General features: G+C 41.5%; 1 protein-coding gene across 1 annotated transcript in view; it reads left to right on the top strand.

Moving 5' to 3' along the window:
• The first annotated feature begins 8580 nt into the window (after nucleotides 1–8580).
• Nucleotides 8581–22174, top strand: part of LOC135484961 (uncharacterized) — a 91893-nt gene continuing 78299 nt past the window's right edge. Inside the window, exon 1 of the mRNA XM_064766678.1 lies at nucleotides 8581–9228. The gene's annotated coding sequence lies outside the window, so the exon portion shown is untranslated. The remainder of the gene's footprint in view (nucleotides 9229–22174) is intronic.

Below are 22174 nucleotides of genomic sequence, written 5' to 3'. Positions count from 1 at the left end.
AGAACTATTTCTGAGAATGAAATAGACTGGCCTGCGTTATACAGGGTGTTTTTTCTTTAAAACTTGCACCACAGAATTATAATTCTACTTTGAACATTTCTTTGAATTTATTGTCAAATAAACATAGTTCATGATATAAATATGATTTTTTTTCTCTCGATTAATGAAATAAATGCTTGGATTTGACTAATGGCCAATGATTGTGACTAGATTGTGTGACTGGCTTTGATTGATTAAATAAATGCTTTGATTTGACTAATGGTCAAAGACTGTGACCTATCATTTTGGACTAGTGAAGACTAGATTGTGTATAACTTGGGGAGGGAGTCCAGATAGCGATACAACCATATATACGTAATGAAAGTTGCTAAAATCTTCATGATGTAGACGTTTATTTACACTATATACATATTCCACGATCGATTTCGGTTCGCTCGAACCCTCATCAGGCGGTATACAAGACTGAATGAGAACCATAGACTGGTGACATACATACTATTATACATTATGCAATGCTTGAGTAATTATAAGTGAGCTAAATTTAGAATAGTTGTAGAAAATATGACAACCCTTGAGTTGACAATTGGGTGTTTAGAATAGTTGTAGAAAATATGACAACCCTTGAGTTGACAATTGGGTGTTTCTAAATTCTAAATTCTAAGTCTTGTATACCGCCTGATGAGGGTTCGAGTGAACCGAAATCGATCGTGGAATATGTATATAGTGTAAATAAACGTCTACATCATGAAGATGTTATCAACTTTCATTGCGTATATATGGTTGTATCACTAGATTGTGTGACTAGCTTTATGTATATTATAGGTTCTGATAGGAAGAAAGCTGTGTGAAACTAAAAAAGTTATTGTCTGTTTGATCAGGTTTGTCATTGGAAGGATTCTGTCGCTGCTGCTGCTGCTGCTGCTCCTGCTGCTGGAATCTCTGCCTTGGTGGTTGGAAGTTCGTTTGGTGATGGTGGGGTCCATGCATTGAGACAGTTGGTTGTTGTGGCAGTTGGTCTCTAACTGTTGGATTAGATGGTTGTGAATTACCATTAGCACGCATCATAACCTCCATCATCATTTTCATCATTGCGGCCTCATGTGCCCTATCTTGGGCTCGCATTCTTTCCTCTGCCTGAAATTAGTAAATTTGTATCAATAAAACGCATTAGATGTGAAAGGAATGTGTCACTGTTAGTGTGTTCTTCAGGGGATGGCTTAACTTTCATTTTCTAGGCCGGGTATCTAAAATTGAAAATGCTCACTTGCTCACATTTATATTCATTTCTAACATGCACTTCTTTTTTGGTGGAGTTAGAATGAAATGAAACATATGTGTTTCAAACTGACCTCGAGCCTTTTTGCTTCAAAGGCCATTTCCTTTTCGTGTCGCAGCTTTTCCATTTCACGAAAGGCGCTCATCGCTGTCTCCTGTGAACCACGGAATGCATTAATGGTCGCCTCGCATGCCATCTCTATCCTACTTCTCTTCTTCTTTCGATTAGGAGCAGCAGCTGCTGGGGGTGTCTTCTCCGGATTGTCCTGCTTGGCCTTCCCCTTGGACGTCTTTCCTTTTCCTTTTCCTTTCCCAGTGCTAGTGGTTGCAATAGGAGAGGAGTCCAGTTCTGAAAGACAACAAATGTTCAGCATTGACAACTAATGGAGTTGATTTTTAGCTCACCTCTTAGCAGAGGTGAGCTTATCCCATACCGTGGCGTCCGTCGTCCGTCGTCGTCTTCGTCGTCGTCGTCGTCGTCGTCGTCGTCCGTCGTCGTCCGTCGTCCGTTAGCAGGGCACGTTTCGTAACTGTTAGAGCTATTGAGTTGAAACTTGGTAGACATGTACCCTTATGTAATGACACTTTGGAGACCAAGTTTCGGTCCGATTCGTTTCATGGTTTGGCCACCAGGGGGCCAAACGTTAAAAGTGAAAATATGCAATATCTCCCTTAATAGTAGTCGGGAAATTTTGAAAAAAATATGGTAGGTACTTCTAGCAAAGGTGCATCATATATCCTCCGGGTTTTTGATTTGACCTCCTTTTCAAGGTCACAGAGGTCAAATGGTGTAATTTGGCCGTTAGGATGTAACGATGGCACGTTTCTAAACTGCAATGACTATTGATACCAAATTTGGTACACATTTACCCCTTAGTCAGGTGATCTCAGGGACCGAAGTTTGGTCCAATATGATTCATCACTTGACCACCAGGGGGCAAAATCCAAAAACCTTAAAAATGTGATTATTCCTTAACTTCTTGCCCGATTGCCACCAATTTGATATCATGGGTACATCTAACCACCATACAGTATATGTCACACAGGTTTTTAATTTGACCTTCTTGTCAAGGCCACAGAGGTCAAATGGCGTAAATTCGCTGTCAGGCCGTAACTATGGCACGTTTCTTAGCTGCAATGACTATTGATCACAAATTAAGTACACATGTACCCCTTGGTCAGGTGATCTCAGGTACCGAAGTTTGGTGCGATCTGATTTGCCGTTCGGCCTCCAGGGAGGGGGCCAAATCCTAAATTCTTCAAAATGCCATTATTCCTAGTAATGACTTGCCCGATTGGCACCAATTTTATATCATAGGTACATCTAATTCTAACAACCATTCAATGTGTCACCCGGGTCTTCTTTGATTTTACCTACTTTTCAAGGTCACAGAGGTCGAATGTACTGTAAATTGGCCATTTTGGGGAAATTGTAATTGCTTGGCCCTACATCAAACCTAACACTACATGACACAATACCATGCTCTTTATCCATCTTTCCTCCACATGAGGTGAGCACAATGGCCCTGGCCATTTCATTTAACAATTGGCATGTAGGTTTACATGAGCATTTGAATACATGCATTTGAAAAGCCTTGCAGTTGAAAGGTTATGGTTTTTATGAACATCATAATAATGGCTAGAGTAATTACCGATTGCAGATTCCACATCATCATCATCGTCAGATAACGGCCGGTTAACAGAGGTACTTGGTTTAGGCATAAGTTGGTCTTCTTCATCATCATTATCATCAAATTCTTCATTTCTTGCATCTTCTGTTATAATTGCTAGAATAGAAGGAGAGACAATATTGTAATTATCAAAATCACTTGAATTTTCAAATTCTTATATTACTGTACATGTACTAAGGAAGCAGATACTAGTCGTCCTCGTAATGGTACTGGTGTATATAGAACATGTTTGGGATATGGTAAGGGAGGCCTTGGCTGCATTAAAGCTCCCCTCCCCCCTGAGCTTTTAGAGACAATTCTGTCGGTCTGGAAGCTTAGTTTTGAGTTGGCATGCATTTTGTCATTCACTAGTACTAGGTCCTACCTCTGAAGGCAGAATTATTCGATATGAGTGACTGGCTCTCGTCGTGATCGTCACCATCCTCGTCATCATCTTGAGGGAATTTTTTGTCTTGAGGGACTTTTTTAATGTTGAGGCGAATTCTTTTTCTTGAGGGAGTTTTTATATCTTGAGAGAGCTTTTATATTTTGAGGGAACTTTTTGCCTTGAGGGACCTTTTTAATGTTGAGGCGAATTCTTTTTCTTGAGGGAGTTTTTTATATCTTGAGGGAAATTTTATATCTTGAGGGAATTTTTTAATGTTGAGGCGAATTATTTTTCTTGAGGGAGTTTTTTATATCTTAAGGGAAATTTTATATCTTGAGGGAATTTTTTGCCTTGAGGGACTTTTTTAATGTTGAGGCGAATTATTTTTCTTTGAGGGAGGTTTTTTTTATCTTGAGGTGTTTCCTCTTTCTTGCGTCTTTTTTTTGTTTCTTTAAAGTTTTGGTTGAAGTTCATGATTGTTGGTAGAGAATTTAGAATATCTTGAGATATTTTCTTGTGTTGAGTTTATTCCGCTTTGGCATTCCATACACAAGCTTTCCTTTATGTTTTACCAAGCAGACGTGTAGAGGGGACCTCAAATCATAATATTGTTGCACCAAGTTCCGAAGTTGAACAAGAGGACAATGATTGTTATTGTGCTAAGTTGTTTTATTTGTTAATCTTGACATCATAGATGTTTACAAAATTACAATTCTTATTCTTAAATATCGTGATATTTGTATATTAAAAGTGTTTTATTTCGAAATCGAGTCTTTATTGCTGATTTAATGAACATGGCGACAGTTGATCATAGCGTCGCCGGATCTATGCACGGAAATCACCAAATTGGACTCGCTTTCCTTTATGGGGGGTGGGCGCGGGGTCCGGTACTTCACTGATGTCCGTGCATATGTCCAGTGCGTGATGCACTTTGACTCAGTATTGGTAATTATCTTATTTCCTGAATGAAACTAACATGGCGGTTGGCAAGGCAAGTACACAAATCCACAACTTTCGTGAGCTGCTCCCTTGGGTGGCGAAATCTTCCTTGTAGAATTCGATACTCTTTGACTGTCCTGATTACGTGTTCGACGTGAATCCGGTGGTGCGCATGCTCAATGTTAAACAAGCTGCAGTCCAGCTCCAAGCTCATTCACCTTCCAGGCCGTGAGCAGCGGTTTCTCGTTGGGGTAAATCTTGTCGGCCAAGATATAGCAATCATCGGGAAGGGAAAGTTGTCTTTCCGGGCCAACAGGCGCAATTAGTCTGTATTGGCGAGCATCGGTGGAGTGGCCCAAGAATCCAGACTGGAATGAAGATGGGAAGCTAAAGGTGAAATGCTTGTTAACAGAACATCCCCCCGCCCCAGGACATTTGGCCACATGACATTTGGCGGGGCCCCGGACAGATAACCCCTACTGATTTTACACACACGCCTTATACGATGTCCAGGGGAGATGTCCTGGGGGGCACTGTCCTGGAATCGAAATGCTTGTAGTCGAACTTATAATTACAATGTGCGATGTGTGGTTTGGATCTATCACCAGGCTTCCAATTGGCCAAACGTTTTACAACCGCTAAGTTTGCCCAAAGTGAGCGCAGTTTCCCATCACAATCTAGCCTTGACCAGTTTTTGACGGGTGTTAACTGAAAGTCTTGGGGTGGGTATCCCAAAAACAATTCGGCATTGTGCATTATTTGATATTAAAAGGGAAAACTGAATACTTACATGGACGTATCTGATACTCCTCCTGTTGTCGATAATAATCTGAGTACTAATGCAATAGCGGTGAGCGTGGCCACTGTAAAAGAAATGGGTGTCTTCTTCAGGCATCTCGATGGTGTGAACTGTTCCATCGATAGCCCCAACAGCGTTAGGTATTCCCTCCCATCCTCCACGGAGTTGCTGCCACTGATCGTTGGTCAGCCAGAAAATGCAGCCTTGGAAGTAAGTCCATAGGATGTCTACCATGCGTTCAAGCTGTCTACTAACAGAGTTTCCGTTGATGTCAAACATTGTAGATAGTTCGACAATATCCGGATACTTCTTCAACCAAAAGTATGTTAGCAGCAGGCGGTTTTCCACGGTAAGTTTATGCGGCCGTCCAATCGTTTCCTGAATGAGAGGGCGAATATCCTCCACGATCTGCTGGAATGATTCTACAGTCTCCCCAGTCATTCTCCAAAAATCTAGCTCATGAGCTATAAGCGTCGAAAAAACATCCCTTCCTCGATATTGAGCGTTCTGCCTGGTCGTGATAATTTCCTCAAAGCGGGGCACTGCCGGAGGTGGAGGAAGTGGTGGAGCCAGAAACATCAGTGGAAGCTGCGGTGGTGGCGGTGGTAAGACCGGCGGAAGAAGCAAAGGCTGCAAACGCAACCTATCCATGTCGCTTACTATTGATCTACCGCCAGATCAAGAGATCGATCAGTAAAAGATTACACGGACTCAACCACTTAAAATCCCTTTTATGTTTACCTGATTGACGGGACACAGTGGACACTATAACTGATTTCTATCGCCCACGTCAGCTACTTTTACATGTTGTAGATTAGTCTTTGTTAAATGCTCACAATTATTGTGCGAATTTTGTCATCAATTTCCATTCAACTAATTCAATGCTCATTAATAACAAGCCCGCCTCCTATTCAAGAACTGCACGTATGGTTCGCCAATCATCTGTGGCCTACTAAGAGGCGCAAGGACGAAAATACGTCTATGTTTACGGATACTTTCGGTAGATACCTATTAGATTAATCCTACTACGCTTCCATGGACGTTGATTTTGGTTCCCGTCCGTCCCTAACGTTCTGTTATGAGACAGACCTAGTAGGTCTGTCTCATTATAGAACGTTAGGGACAGACGGGAACCTAAGAAGTACCTAATTCAACGTACCATGCTTGTTAACTTTGATGCTATTGGTTACACGAGCATTACCACCAGGGCTGCGCTGCTGTGATGAATACATATGTAAGGTCCTTCTTCTGATTGGTGGTCACCAAAGCACATTAGGAACGCCCACCTATACATACAATAGCTTTTTGATAACGTGCGTTGGTTAACTGTCAATGAAGGGAAATCGATGTTACCGATGTTACCGAATAGGCCTTGTTATAGACAAGCGGTCAATTATTGATAAAAGCCTGGTTGGCTCGTATTAACCAAATTTAGTGTCTTTTTAGCTCACCTCTTAGCAGAGGTGAGCTTATCCCATACCGTGGCGTCCGTCGTCCGTCGTCGTCGTCGTCGTCGTCGTCGTCGTCGTCGTCGTCGTCGTCGTCGTCGTCGTCGTCGTCGTCGTCGTCGTCGTCGTCGTCCGTCGTCCGTTAGCAGGGCACGTTTCGTAACTGTTAGAGCTATTGAGTTGAAACTTGGTACACATGTACCGTTATGTAATGACACCTTGGCGACCGAGTTTCGGTCCGATTCGTTTCATGGTTTGGCCACCAGGGGGCCAAACGTTAAAAGTGAAAATATGCAATATCTCCCTTAATAGTAGTCGGGAAATTTTGAAAAAAATATGGTAGGTACTTCTAGCAAAGGTGCATCATATATCCTCCGGGTTTTTGATTTGACCTCCTTTTCAAGGTCACAGAGGTCAAATGGTGTAAATTGGCCATTAGGATGTAACGATGGCACGTTTCTAAACTGCAATGACTATTGATACCAAATTTGGTACACATTTACCCCTTAGTCAGGTGATCTCAGGGACCGAAGTTTGGTCCAATATGATTCACCACTTGACCACCAGGGGGCAAAATCCAAAAACCTTAAAAATGTGATTATTCCTTAACTTCTTGCCCGATTGCCACCAATTTGATATCATGGGTACATCTAACCACCATACAGTATATGTCACACAGGTTTTTAATTTGACCTTCTTGTCAAGGTCACAGAGGTCAAATGGCGTAAATTCGCCGTCAGGCCGTAACTATGGCACGTTTCTTAACTGCAATGACTATTGATCACAAATTAAGTACACATGTACCCCTTGGTCAGGTGATCGCAGGTACCGAAGTTTGGTGCGATCTGATTTGCCGTTTGGCCTCCAGGGAGGGGGCCAAATCCTAAATTCTTCAAAATGCCATTATTTCTAGTTATGACTTGCCCGATTGGCACCAATTTTATATCATAGGTACATCTAATTCTAGCAACCATTCAATGTGTCATCCGGGTCTTCTTTGATTTGACCTACTTTTCAAGGTCACATAGGTCGAATGTACTGTAAATTGGCCATTTTGGGGAAATTGTAATTGCTTGGACCTACATCAAACCTAACACTACATGACACAATACCATGCTCTTTATCCATCTTTCCTCCACATGAGGTGAGCACAATGGCCCTGGCCATTTTTTTATCTAAGTAGTTACTATGCAAAAGAAAGCGGTTCATTGTTGGACTGTGGCTGAGTAACAGTAACAAGTTATGACTATGATAAGGTGGGGATCCTCAGTCTTTGGGATCTCGATTGCGTGTACCGTTCCATCTATCGCCCCAACAGCATCTGGAATAGTATCCCAGTTGCCCCGCAGTTGTTCCCACTCTTCATCGGTCGGCCATGTTATACCGTCTTGAAAATAAGTCCACAAAACATCTGTCATAAAATAAAGTTCCCTGCAAACAGATTGCTTGCTGATATCAAACATTGCACTCATCGCAACAATGTCCGGATATTTCTTGATCCAATAGAAAAAAAGTAGTGAACGGTTCTCCACCGACAGCAAATGATCTCGGTACCGTCCTGGCCTGTTTTCCAGAAGGGGCGTAATGTCCTCTACGAGGTGCTGGAAAGAGGCCACTGTCTCACCTGATAGATACCAAAAGTCCATCTGGTGGTTTCTAATCCTGGTAAAGACGTCGTTACCACCGTATGGACCATTTGGTTGATTGGTGAGAACTTCATCAAGTCTTGGAGGCAACGGAGGCGGACGCACTTCTAAATTATGAAATGCTGGTGTAAGCAAAACTGGTGGCGGTGGTATGGGCGGCGGAGCAGCGAACAAAAACATCCTAATTCTCTCCATGGTGAAAGTAGCGTGAGGCCAAGCGACTGCTGGCCAACACAAACCATGGCAATTAAATGTTATCAATAATCAATTCAATTTCGGACAAAGGAATGATATTTTATTGACCATTTTCAATGCGTGTCTAATCATGTCACCACAGGGATAAGGCTAGATGCATGATAAAGGAAAATTACATGAACCTTCCCATATGGGCGGTTTATTGCCATTGAATGCAATTATTCAGTGCAAAGATCATTGTTATATGGCCGGCCTCCATTCAGAACTTGGAACGCAAACGTACTCCACGTGACATGTGAAGGCCTATTAGATTAATCCTACTACGCGTCCATGGACGTTGATTTTGGTTCCCGTCCGTCCCTTACGTTCTGTTATGAGACAGACCTAATCGGACTGATATGGGTGTAGAAATGTGGTTGATAGATAGATAGAGAGATAGCTAAACGACGTCCTGACGCTATCGTGTGCGATCGTAACCTCCCTATCTTAACGTAGCTGATCTGCACAATTTCTTGGGATTTCATAGTGAACGAAATGCAAAAATGTGTACACCGACAATCCTTAGCTTTTGCGCGTACCACTAAGCTGCTTGAAAATATGCTTCGTCAGACAATGAAAGAGGCTCTTTTATCCCATGACATCAGAAAGCTAGCATAACAATCGACCTGACATCAATCACATCGCCGGGAATCAAGAATAGAGCTGGTATTTAGTGCGTCACACGCTACAAGGATACACACTTTCTAACCTTTCAACAACGGCTTCGTTTTCCATTTTTCTTCACTGTTTATCAAGAATTTTGATACAATTTTAGTGATGATTGTGGACAGGTTGTATCTTGAGGAAACGACAACTACTAAATGCTAAGGTAGGAAATTCGTTTTCTATTCTCAATGTTTTTGAATCTTTGAATATCCACGGACAGTTTCTGAAGTTCAATGGTCACACCAGTATTAATTTTCATACCCGCTGTTATCCCAACCAATACATTTTTCTATGTCTAACCGTAATCATTACGGCCTTGTTTCTCCGGCACAAATTGATTTCATATATGAAATCAAAAACTGCATATATTTCTAAAACGGTCGGCGATTTTGTAACGTAGCTTTCGCAGAATGTTTGAATGACGCTGTAGATAATATCGACATATTCGTTTAGTCGTCATTCTCATTTATAGCTTAAACAAAGGATATGTCAAATGTTCAAGCTGATCAGCCACACAATACGCTGCACACTTAGTAATTATCTTATGGACTTCTTTAAGTCTTGAGCCTAATTAGACTTAAAAAAACTAACTAACTAATATTTTAACAATGGATTCAAATGGATAGGTGTGCACAGTATGATAATAGGAAGTTGTATCTATCAAGATGAACAATATCAGAATATCGTGTTTTAAAAACAGCTTCACCCGCCTCTCTTTGTGAGATTATGCAGTGACGTGAGTGACGTCATCGGGGTGCGAGAGGGGCGTGGCCAACTGACTGAAGCGCGGCCCAAGCAGAAATAAAGCCTCATCATTTACATTTGGCAACATCACAAAAAATATTCATTCAAAAATGCTCATTCCGCAGCAAAATCCCAACTTATCAGCAAATTTCTTCTCAACAGAAAGGAATTTGTAAAAAGCTGGATTTGATACGTAAATAATAGTTTAGGTTCGTAGCTTATCGCCCGTGCTTCCTGGATAGGAAATAATATATGGTCCCCTTTAAGTTCTGATGCTAAATGGTAATGTAGGTCTCACTAGCCAGTGAAGACGAGTTCCACTTTGTGCCTCTCTACTTTGTGCCTCTCTGTTCCAAATGCTACTTTAACGTCATCATCTTAGTTTCCATATGTGTATGCTATATATATACATATGTGTGTTTATTTCATACTCTACGGTATACAAAAGAATAGTGCAGAATTAGTTACATAATTTGTGCAATGATTTAGTACTGCAAGAATGCAGGGTGTTTACAGGAATACAGAAAGAAGTTTCAGAATTTAGTTTGTACAAAGATACTCCAAAATTTCGGTGACCTCTTGCCGGTCGGGGTATAATTCATCCCTTAAGGTTATGAATTCTGAGATTGCTCGGCTTCTCTGTAGTACCTGTTGGTCTACCTCAGGTTTGGGATCGGCCTGCTTATGCATTATACGACGGTGGCTAATGCCAGAGATGACATCCCGCCATTAGCTGCAATTCCTAGGCACATCTCAACATACAGGTTATCACTTTTCGAAAGAGAGGCATGAAAGTTCAAGAGTCGCTGTTCTATTTGCGTTTCGATACTCATCTCATCTACTATCTAATTTATTAAATTGTTGTGTGTTCGACGATGAATATTCAGAACCCTTCTGACACACTTCCTCTACGTAGTATAAAATCTCTCTACATATGGTTTCGACAAATTCCACATCAAACAACCCATACAGTGGCACACAAAACCGTTTAAACAGGAAATACTTGACTTCGGAGTTAGCATAGCAAAATTGTGCTAGTAAGCTATTGGTCTTCCTTTAAATATCATTTATACTGTTATCTACCCGAACCATGTCCGCATCCGGCCCAAACGAAACTCCAAGATGATTCTCACACCTACTTGCCCTCATAGTAACACGATTAACAGTAAGTTCTAGATAGCTGTCTATTGCCCTGCCGAAGACGAGAAATTTGTTCTTAAGTGCATTAAAAGTTATACTATATTCTACAGAGAATTCATCTGCTAACCTCAACAAATGTTTGGGAGACATCAAAGCCGGTGCTAGCAGAATAATGTCGCGAATGCGAATGCCCCTACAAATACATCACCAATGTGGCACCCCAGCGTAGTAGACTTGAGGTTCTTTAACAAGTCATCTATATACACATTAAAGAGAATGGGGGACAAAACCCCGCCTTGTTTGATATCGTTTTTAACAGGGAAAGACTTGGTGATGTAGTCATCCCATTTAATTCTTACTGATTGATACATATGCAGAGGATGCTTTGGCGATTTTATGAGGCTGTATTATGTGAATTTGGGATCGGGTCACTACCCTTAGTTTGTCACTATCCTTACTTTGGCGCCCTAAAAATGTGAAGGCTGTGGCAGTTATAACTCAAACCTCGCCCACGCAATACGCAACATAGATATCACTAGCCGGTGCGGTCTACCTGCCTCCAAAAATGAAATGACGCGACGTCATTTCATGCATACCCTTGTTCCAGCGGCTGTAGACATGGCATTATCTCATTCTCAAACAAACCTATACATTTATGAATAGCTTTTTACTTGCAGAATACATCTGGCCAAGTTTCAATGTCGTCTCGACTTACAGTCATGAATCGACTGATGCAGCACAATGCATGCGACACCCTGTAGGTCAACACAAATTTGAAAAATTTCTGCTTGATGCCTTAAGCCAAATAACGACTATTTCAATATTTTATATACATATAGGCTGTCGTTGCGGCTATAGTTTGAGTTTTTTGCCTCCGAAATTTTACCTTGAGAACATGTGCAATCTCACAGGAACCAGTCTATGTCAACACTCTGTTGAGCTATAAATAGCATGCAGGGCCTGTTCACCGCGTAAGTGCACAGAGGAAACTGGTATATTCCTCAAAATAATCGTCAGAGCTACCCCTTCACAAAATACCTCGGACATTTACATTTGAATAAGTAGCAATAGGGATAGAGTAGGCCCGTCTGTATCCATGGTAATCACCCGAGATTGAAGAACTAGTTTTTTGGGGGCTACAATCCGGACCTGATCACCACTAGCTAGTGAGACCATACCTTCTGGCCACGTACCTGTAATAAAGTATTTCGCTGTTTTCCCTTTAAAATCGTACTTTCTACATGCTCATAACTTTTTCCGAGACGGAATCCGGTAGGAACGCTTCCAAAGCCAAATAGACTAATCCTAGCCCGTCAAACCATGTTGATGTTCGGACCATTCGTATTGTGTTAGTTGAGGACGCCTCTTTAATACCAATATAAGCCACTTACATCAATAAGAATACCTATCAATTCAGCATAACGTTACACGCAACCATTGATGTAGCCGGGACGCAGTTATGACTGTTTGAAAATAAAAGTGCCTCCTTTGCTCCTGTGGTCGTTTTATTTTCGGTAAATTTTAGGGAGAGGGGTCCATTCCTATGCCATATTTGACTAAACCCGACATTTTAAGTATATCATCTGATCCGGATAACAAATCGATACGCCAATATAAGCTGCAGTATCGAACGGCAAGTTGGATTCGTTTTTTAGATTCACCCGCTTGGTATCAGTTTCCTCATTTGATGTCGCCCTCGTGATTTGCTGTAACCCCAGCGAAGTATTCACGCCGCAATGTGAACAAAATATTGCAGACAAATCCTTCCTTTACGGCCATGTCATTTTAGGGCGATATACCGAAATGTCAACCCGAGGACACATGGTTGACAGCAAGGTGGCTCTGGTCAGAGGTCAACACTGTTTTCGAGGGGTGACCTACGGTATACCGCACGTCAACCAAGGACACCATTTGCTATATCTTACCGAAGCTACCTATCGTCGCGTGCCACATCGTCGGAGCCAATCAGATTGCTATGTTAGGGGTTAGGGTTAGGGTTAAGGTTAGGGTTAGGTTTAGGGTTAGAGTTAGGGTTACACATATATTAGTGTATATCATACATGCACTGGACACTAGTGCATGGGCCTATTGAGTGGCTAAGAAATAGACATCTGTCGCAAAAGGTTGTCTGACAAAAATAATCTTCTCTTAAAATGCAGCTAAATGTGTAACATTGCGTTTACGGGGCAAAGGAAAAGACATTAGGGAGTTTTTTGCAATCCTCCCGAAACGTTTACGTGAACGCCTATCACATTGTTCGACATCGTTATCAAGAGGTCAAACAATGAGAGAGGTGTTCATGTTGGCGTTTCGGGGGCTTTGCGGAAACTCCCTATGATATAAATTCCCCCGCCATGGAGGGACACATGCCAAATGTCGCCACGCCGGGATACAAGGAAAAATGTCGACCGGCTGGAGCGGGCAACATTGTGAATACCACACGGTCACGTGATGTGTATCAGCCAATCATATTCACGGAATTTCACTTGAGGTATGAGATATAGCAATGTTGCCCGCTAAAATAATCTCCTAGCTCTTATAAGACAGCCAAGCCGTAAAACATTGCATTTGTGGGATGAGTCGATGAATGATGTAGCGAAATGCTTTATAAAGTAACTTTCTCTTAAAGGCAACAAAAGCTGTAACATTGTGAAGCCCAGGAAAAAAACATAGCGATATGTTGCCCGCTCCCGTGACTTGGACAAACCAATCATATTCACGTCTTCTCGATTGAGGTATGGTATCACATCATATATCGACATGTACTCCACTTAGGTAATTAGGAAAGCTCAAAACCTCAAACAATGTTACATTACCTTGAGTAAAAGAGCCTATCCCACCCAAGCCAATCATATTCACGTCTTCTCGATTGAGGTATGGTATCACATCATATATCATATATTATATTTTTTTGTTATCTGTACAACGGAAAGTAGTACGAATAAACATATATAATAATATCGACCTGTACTCCACTTAGGTAATTAGGAAAGCTCAAAACCTTAAACAATGTTATATTACCGTGAGTAAAAGAGCCTATCCCACCCAAGCCATTTGAGCGCGATATGGTCTGAACTGGGAGTTGCAAGAAATTGTGCATGTCTGTTGGACAAATAGGACTTGTTCCGCGTTATTCCAGGGCAGTACCAATTCTATCCATGAATTAGCCTTGTGCAACATACCAAAATACTCGCAGAATGTCAAATATTTCATTTGAAGGATAAAATTGGCAATAGACGCAAAACTGGATGTCCTTATACCAAGATGCATGAAGATGTTTAAATATCATGGACCACCCACCATTTCGGAACACAGGGATACAATGCGTACCTCTTTGATATTGACATATCACAGAATAAGCACCTTTACTCCACTGGGGATGCAATGCAGAGCTCAAAACCATAGAAATTTTATATACCTCCGAGGTTAATATAGGCCCGAGATCCCCTGAACTGGAAACCGCACGTTTTTATGAAAAGAATCTGTTAGCTCTGAATTATGTCTCATCTATACTATAATGCGCGTTGTGGCCGCTATTTAGGAGGTTATTTTTGTTTCAAAATTGGGAAATGCGTCGAATTCTTGCAACCTTTGGCTTCGTAGGCCTGGATCATACGTAAGAGTGTCACTGAGTTTGCATAAGTCTAATATCTTCGTGGTTTTAGAATAAATAACAACTTTTCAGAGAGCACGTCGACTGGAGAGCTCCGCTCATTCTCAAAAGCATACACAAACTTCACGCATATTCTCCCTGCCACATCAGTATTAGCTTCCAGCACGTATGTAGTGCTACACAACCTGGTCCATGGTGCAGGGTATTAGCAGGGAGATTAATGATTAGCCTATTCTATTTTAGTTCTATTCGAGAAACACTGACCTGAGTGATAAGGCAAATTCTGCAGAGTGGCCTACCGGAACATGCAGTCAGGGTATCAATAAACAGTTATGCCAGGATGGACAAATATGTACAGTGGCCAGCGCTTGCTCTTTGATTTATTCTTTACTGACTGATGTTGTCAGTTTGAATTGCGTTCTGCATCTCTCCATGCACCTGGCTTTGGTCCGACAGTGGCATTGGGTACGGGAGTGGGTAGGTGATATGCCTAATATGTGAGGGCCTTATTTGGAACAGGACCTGCTGTCACTGGTCTCAATGCATTGTGTAAAATAGCGTACTCCAATCAATCTATTGGGGGTTGCATGTAGATAGCAGCAATAAGTCCCTAAATGCAGTTCATTGCGTGTTTAACCTTTAATAAAACTTCAGTAACGTTGGAAATTTAATGTAGTTCAATCATCGTGCCCATTTAACTAATGTATATCACATTTCAACTTTGCCCGCTCCATGGATATATGCTAGTGTTTCTAATGGAGCCCAAGTGCATTCCTTTTAAAGGCCGTTGTTTTACATACCAACATGCTCATAGACGGCTATTTTTTATTTATTTGAGGGGTAAGATAGCCATATAAAATCATAACAGAAAAACCCTACCTTCTGAGCTTTCCTTAGCACCGTAGTTCCAACATATATTTGTGCAAAATCACATATGCTGTTTCTGAGAAAACTGAAAGTGAAAAAGTTCATAACAGGGAATAGAAGGCCCCAACTAGTGAATTGTACCGCTTAGCGCCGTTTTGAGCCCATATTATCTTTTTATTCGTCCGTTGAATAAACATGAATAACACCATAAAGGAATAAACATAAAGGTCTCACTAAGAATTACGTAATTGAATGTTATCAGATAATTGTAAAGCAAACAGTCGTATCTTATTGGGTCTTCGATTTTTTGGTCTTAAATTAGAGATATTGATTTCCTCTAACGAACTGCGTTGGTTTCAATTCGATCCGTCGAGTGCCTCTTGAGAAATCTGAGAAATTCTTTAAAGTTAGAGAGGACAAGAATAACACCGCTAAACCAACTCGGGTGTGTGTCTTCTTGAACAATATTATGTAATATTAGTTCTGCACGCGCTGTAAATGTGGCGACACTGATTCATTCTATCAATCAATGTCATTGAAACATTTTAAACCGCGCCTCAAATACACCTCCTCATCAAATCAAAATGTGCTGAATAACCCCCGAAATCAGTGTTGGGATTCGGACAGTGTCAGCAAGTCACTGTCCACTATGGTAACCACAGTGCTTTCAGACGACAAAAACAAATTTGAAAACTCAGGCCGATTCCACGGCGTATAATTTCTGTTCTATGGCACTTGGCACTTACAACCGCCGTCGGATTTATTTCTCAAGGCCGAAAAAATAATTCCCACCGCCGGGTTAAAAATAATATTTCCCACCACCGCGGTGGAAAATAATATCCACCGCGGTGGGAAATAGTATCCACCGCAGTGTAAATAATACCCACCGCGGTGGGAAATAATATCCACCGCGGCGAAAATAATATCCACCGCGGTGAGAAATGTTTACAACCACGATTGTGACTGAACTAATATCAGGTCAAGGAGAGTAACAACATAAGAAAGATCGGAGCGGGAGCTAATTCGTTAATGTAGTTCAATCATCGTGCACATTTAACTCACTGGCATATACCCATGGAGCGGGCAAAGTTGAAATGTAATATACATTAGTTAAATGGGCACGATGATTGAGCTACATTAAATTTCTAACGTTACTGAAGTTTTATTAAAGGTTAAACACGAAATTAACTGCATTTAGGGACTTATTGCTGCTATCTACATGCAACCCCTAATAGATTGATTGGAGTACGCTATTTTGCACAATGCATTGAGACCAGTGACAGCAGGTCCTGTTCCAAATAAGGCCCTCACATATAAGGCATATCACCTACCCACTCCCGTACCCAATGCCACTGTCGGACCAAAGCCAGGCGCATGGAGAGATGCAGAACGCAATTCAAACTGACAACATCAGTCAGTAAAGAATAAATCAAAGAGCAAGCGCTGGCCACTGTACATATTTTGTCCATCCTGGCATAACTGTTTATTGATACCGTGACTGCATGTTCCGGTAGGCCACTCTGCAGAATTTGCCTTATCACTCAGGTCAGTGTTTCTCGAATAGAACTAAAATAGAACAGGCTAATCATTAATCTCCCTGCTAATACCCTGCACCATGGACCAGGTTGTATAGCACTACATACGTGCTGGAAGCTAATACTGATGTGGCAGGGAGAATATGCGTGAAGTTTGTGTATGCTTTTGAGAATGAGCGGAGCTCTCCAGTCGACGTGCTCTCTGAAAAGTTGTTATTTATTCTAAAACCACGAAGATATTCGACGTATGACACCCTCAGTGACACTCTTACGTATGATCCAGACCTACGAAGCCGAAGGTTACAAGAATTCGACGTATTTCCAAGGCCCAATTTTGAAACAAAAATTACCTCCTAAACAGCGGCCACAACGCGCATTATAGTATAGATGTATATTACATTTCAACTTTGCCCGCTCCATGGGTATATGCTAGTGTTTCTAATGGAGCCCAAGTGCATTCCTTTTAAAGGCCGTTGTTTTACATACCAACATGCTCATAGACGGCTATTTTTTATTTATTTGAGGGGTAAGATAGCCATATAAAATCATAACAGAAAAACCCTACCTTCTGAGCTTTCCTTAGCACCGTAGTTCCAATATCTATTGGTGCAAAATCAGATATGCTGTTTCTTAGAAAACTGAAAGTGAAAAAGTTCATAACGGGGAATAGAAGGCCCAAACTAGTGAATTGTACCGCTTAGCGCCGTTTTGAGCCCAGATTATCTTTTTATTCGTCCGTTGAATAAACATGAATAACACTATAAAGGAATAAACATAAAGGTCTCACTAAGAATTACGTAATTGAACGTTTTCATCAGATAATTGTAAAGCAAACAGTCGTATCTTATCGGGTCTTCGATTTTTTGGTCTTAAATTAGAGATATTGATTTCCTCTAACGAACTGCGTTGGTTTCAATTCGATCCGTCGAGTGCCTCTTGAGAAATCCGAGAAATTCTTTAAAGTTAGAGAGGACAAGAATAACACCGCTAAACCAACTCGGGTCTGTGTCTTCTTGACCAATATTATGTAATATTAGTTCTGCACGCGCTGAAAATGTGGCGACACTGATTCATTCGATCAATCAATGTCATTGAAACATTTTAAACCGCGCCTCCAACACACCTCCTCATCAAATCAAAATGTGCCGAATAACCCCCGAAATCAGTGTTGGGATTCGGACAGTGTCAGCAAGTCACTGTCCACTATGGTAACCACAGCGCTAGCAGACGACAAAAACAAATTTGAAAACTCAGGCCGATTCCACGGCGTATAATTTCTGTTCTATGGCACTTGGCACTTACAACCGCCGTCGGATTTATTTCTCAAGGCCGAAAAAATAATTCCCACCGCCGGGTTAAAAATAATATTTCCCACCACCGCGGTGGAAAATAATATCCACCGCGGTGGGAAATAGTATCCACCGCAGTGGAAATAATACCCACCGCGGTGGAAAATAATATCCACCGCGGTGAGAAATGTTTACAACCACGATTGTGACTGGACTAATATCAGGCCAAGGAGAGTAACAACATAAGAAAGATCGGAGCGGGAGCTAATTCGTTATTGACATCGCTATTGACATTCGTTATTGACATTGCATTATTTAGGTCTACTGCCACAAGCTACTAAATCAAAGCAGAATAAAATTAAAAAGAAAAATATTCTAGTATATTGAAAATAAACGCATGTCCTCTATGGACCAACGTACGGATGCCCCCGGCCAGCTACTAGGCTAGGCTATGTCCTGTGCTGTGAAGATGCCGGCTCTTTGTAATGATAGGCTCTGCTTTGATTTAGTAGATTGTGGCAGTAGACCTGAATAATACAATGTCAATGACCTACCTCTTCAATTGTCTTCATCCTTGCGATGTCAATAACGAATTAGCTGCCGCTCTGATCTTTCTTATGTTGTTACTCTCCTTGACCTGATACTAGTCCAGCCACAATCGTGGTTGTAAACATTTCTCTTTACGCGGTGGATATTATTTTCGCCGCGGTGGATATTATTTTCCACCGCGGTGGTGGGAATTATTTTTAACCCGGCGGTGGGAATTATTTTTTCGGCGGTGAGAAATAAATCCGACGGCGGTTGTAATTCGAGAGAAAAAAATCGCATTGTAAAAGAAAAATATTCTAATATATTGAAAATAAACGCATGTCCTCTATGGGCCACCGTAGCTATGGGATAGATAAGCGCATTTTATACCCTGAATTAGGCATAGGTCTACAAAACATACTGCTTTTTCTACATATTCAAGACAGCTATATCAATATAAACTTACTAACAGATGTCTTTAAGTTATCATCTATAGATGTCTACCAGCAAATACACCTCGAGTGCCATAAAACAGGAATTATTCGCTGTTGAATCTGCTGGAGTTTCCAAGTTTGTTATTGGCGCTTTTGAGCATTTCTAAAGTGGAAATAGCGCCATGTAAATGTAACTTTACTTACTTACTTTTGTCGTCAGCGCTGTGGTAACCATAGTGGACAGTAACTTATTGACACTGTCCGAATCCTCTCACTGGAAATTGATTGCCCCCCCCCCCCCTCCCATGCAAGAACGCACAACGGTGACTATGACCGAACACATTACAACACGTCACATAAACTGACGTGGGTAATGCCATAAATCTGGTCGTGTATGTTGCATAAAGTGCAGAAAACGAAAAGCATGTTGAACGAATTGTGTGGCAACTGTTAGGAGAAAACACGATGGACTTCATCGAAGTCATACTCGACCAAGCTGGAAGACATAATGTCAGGAAACGTCAAAAATGGTGAAGGAAAATTGAGAGTTGTAGTGTAGTTTAAAATTCATTGGCCTAGGCACCTCCATGCCGTTGGAGTCGAAATTGGGCGCAACCTCGGAAAGACAACGGTAGAATGATTGGCACTACAGTTCGCTATGCGATTAAGTTGTAATTGCCAATTTATGGTATCTACATATATATTCGGCGAAATTATCCAAATGAGTTCAGATCTAAGTTACTTGTTGAAAGCAAAATCTTATTGAAAGACTCTCTTAGAAGTAAAGTTACGGCTCTCAAAACCACCCTTACGTAATTGTGAACATGTTGTTTCGGGTAAGTAATTAAGAAGAAGATATACTGAGCATTGGACAATTGAAAAAATGAAATAAAGAGAATATTAAAAGGGGTACATCTCAATACTACATCTTAAAAGTGTCTATACACCACATAGATCAGCACATGCCTCTTACATAACGTTATCATGGACTCATTACTAAGAACAATCGTTTTTTTGGTGCAAGGAATATGCATTCATAACCACCTACTGCCAAACTATTGCCTGGAAAATGTAGACAGTAACCCAATGCATGGCAAGCTAGCAATATGAATCCTGTACACTGAACGAGTAATGCATAAACACACACTGAAATACTAGTAATTTGGTCGACCATTGGTGATTTTGATGCCGAAAACCGGTCAAAAATATGCCGATAAAACCGGTCAGAATCACTTTACTTATGATCAACTATCTGACATACAGTAGTTCCTCGCATAGCTCGCCGTCTGACTAGGCCTGATTTGAAAAATGTTCTAAGTCCAGCGAAGTTGTCAATTTTTACTCTAACAATAGCGAGGATGTCCATTTTACTCCAACAATAGACATTGATGACCCGACCTATTAACCGACCTCCGCGTTACGGGGTACTCAATTATGTCAATTGTGGAGGTTACCTGGCGTTTGCGAGCAAAGTTGGAACATGTTAGGCTGAGTTCGACTGTAACTCTAGGGTCGGCTTAGAGTTCCTCAGGCGATGACATCATGCCTTAAATGCGCATGTCGAGTAGGGGTAGCACGCGAACGCAGTCGAGTCGGTTCGGGTTGATTTGGTTTGTTTAAACATGGCGGATATAGCGGCAATATACGAATTTTTAGACTTCATTTTTCCCAATAGTACAATAGATGTAGAGCTGACAAGTCAAGAACATTTATGGACACTATGTTTGTTCGCCAGAAGGAAATGGGTGCCCAAAATAACTGGATTTGCAGAAAATGTTATCCCGCAATTCAGTTTGCAGGACTTCAGAGCCCACTTCAGAGTTGGAAGGGGGGTGTTCGAGACACTTTTGACCGAACTTTATCCCGATCTGGTTTCCGAACATGTCGGTGGTACAGCTATCAATATTTATCAACAGCGTTATTACAGGAGTACACAATATTGGATATAACAATGTAAAAATCACGAATTTATCCCTTACGTTTTCGAGGCCGCCATTTTGTCACGTGGTTTTTGTCGAGTCTGCTGAGTTCAACGCTCATGCCATCGAGGGTTGAGCCCGAGTAGCTAACTAGGTCAGATATGACGTCACTCGGGTCGGTACCCGCGGAAAAAATGAAGTTCGACTGGAGCTCGACCCGACCGAGTCCAACCTCGGGTTACAGTCGAACTCTGCCTTACATTCTTAGTGTGGTCACGTGACGATCATTGATACGTCACTTCTCGTTTCGCGGAGATCGGACGTCATGGCACGGAATTTCAGCTCCTCGGAAAGGTGAATATGTTCTGCTTTCTTCTCTATATTTCTGATTTTGGAAGATATATGAGGGCATATATATAAAGAGGAAAGAATAGAGGAAATTGTGGAGAAAAAGTGGAAATATAAAGTGGTTGTTGATGGATTTTAGCCAGGAGGCAAAATGCCAGGGGGCAAAAATGTGGTGTAAGCCATGCTTGCATGAAATATGGCGTCCGTCCGGCATTCGGAATACGAAATGTAGGCTAGTGCATATATTCTAAACGGCTCCACCATGTCCACTTCCCTTCATATGTAAGGCAGTGTTTCAAATAGAGTAATATTTTATTGCTTCTTGCACTCATTAATTTTAGTGTTTGAGTTTCGATAAAGAACTATGTGTGCATGGTACTGCAATGGCGGTATGTCAATGCATAGCGTAATGATTCCAGGCACGCAAAGGCACCTAGGCCTATACGAGAATGTGTAGAGGGGATAGGGACATGCACTTCTTTGGTATTGATTAAACTGCGTGTCTATTTCCAGATGGTGGTACCGTCGGTGACGGTATTAAAGAAGAGGCATTCCATGAACGGATTGGATAAGGTGTCCCTGTTGAAAATGATGCGGGCAATGCAGGAACCGCCGTCCGTGTTTGCAAGGTTGGCCGTGGATGAACCGATTGATGAGCTACCAATGAGTCAACTATTGAGGGCGTTTTAGGA

Source organism: Lineus longissimus, chromosome 3 (assembly GCF_910592395.1).
Source record: "Lineus longissimus chromosome 3, tnLinLong1.2, whole genome shotgun sequence".
NCBI classification, from domain to species: Eukaryota; Metazoa; Nemertea; class Pilidiophora; order Heteronemertea; family Lineidae; genus Lineus; species Lineus longissimus.
This window is presented reverse-complemented; position numbering and strand designations above follow the sequence as displayed.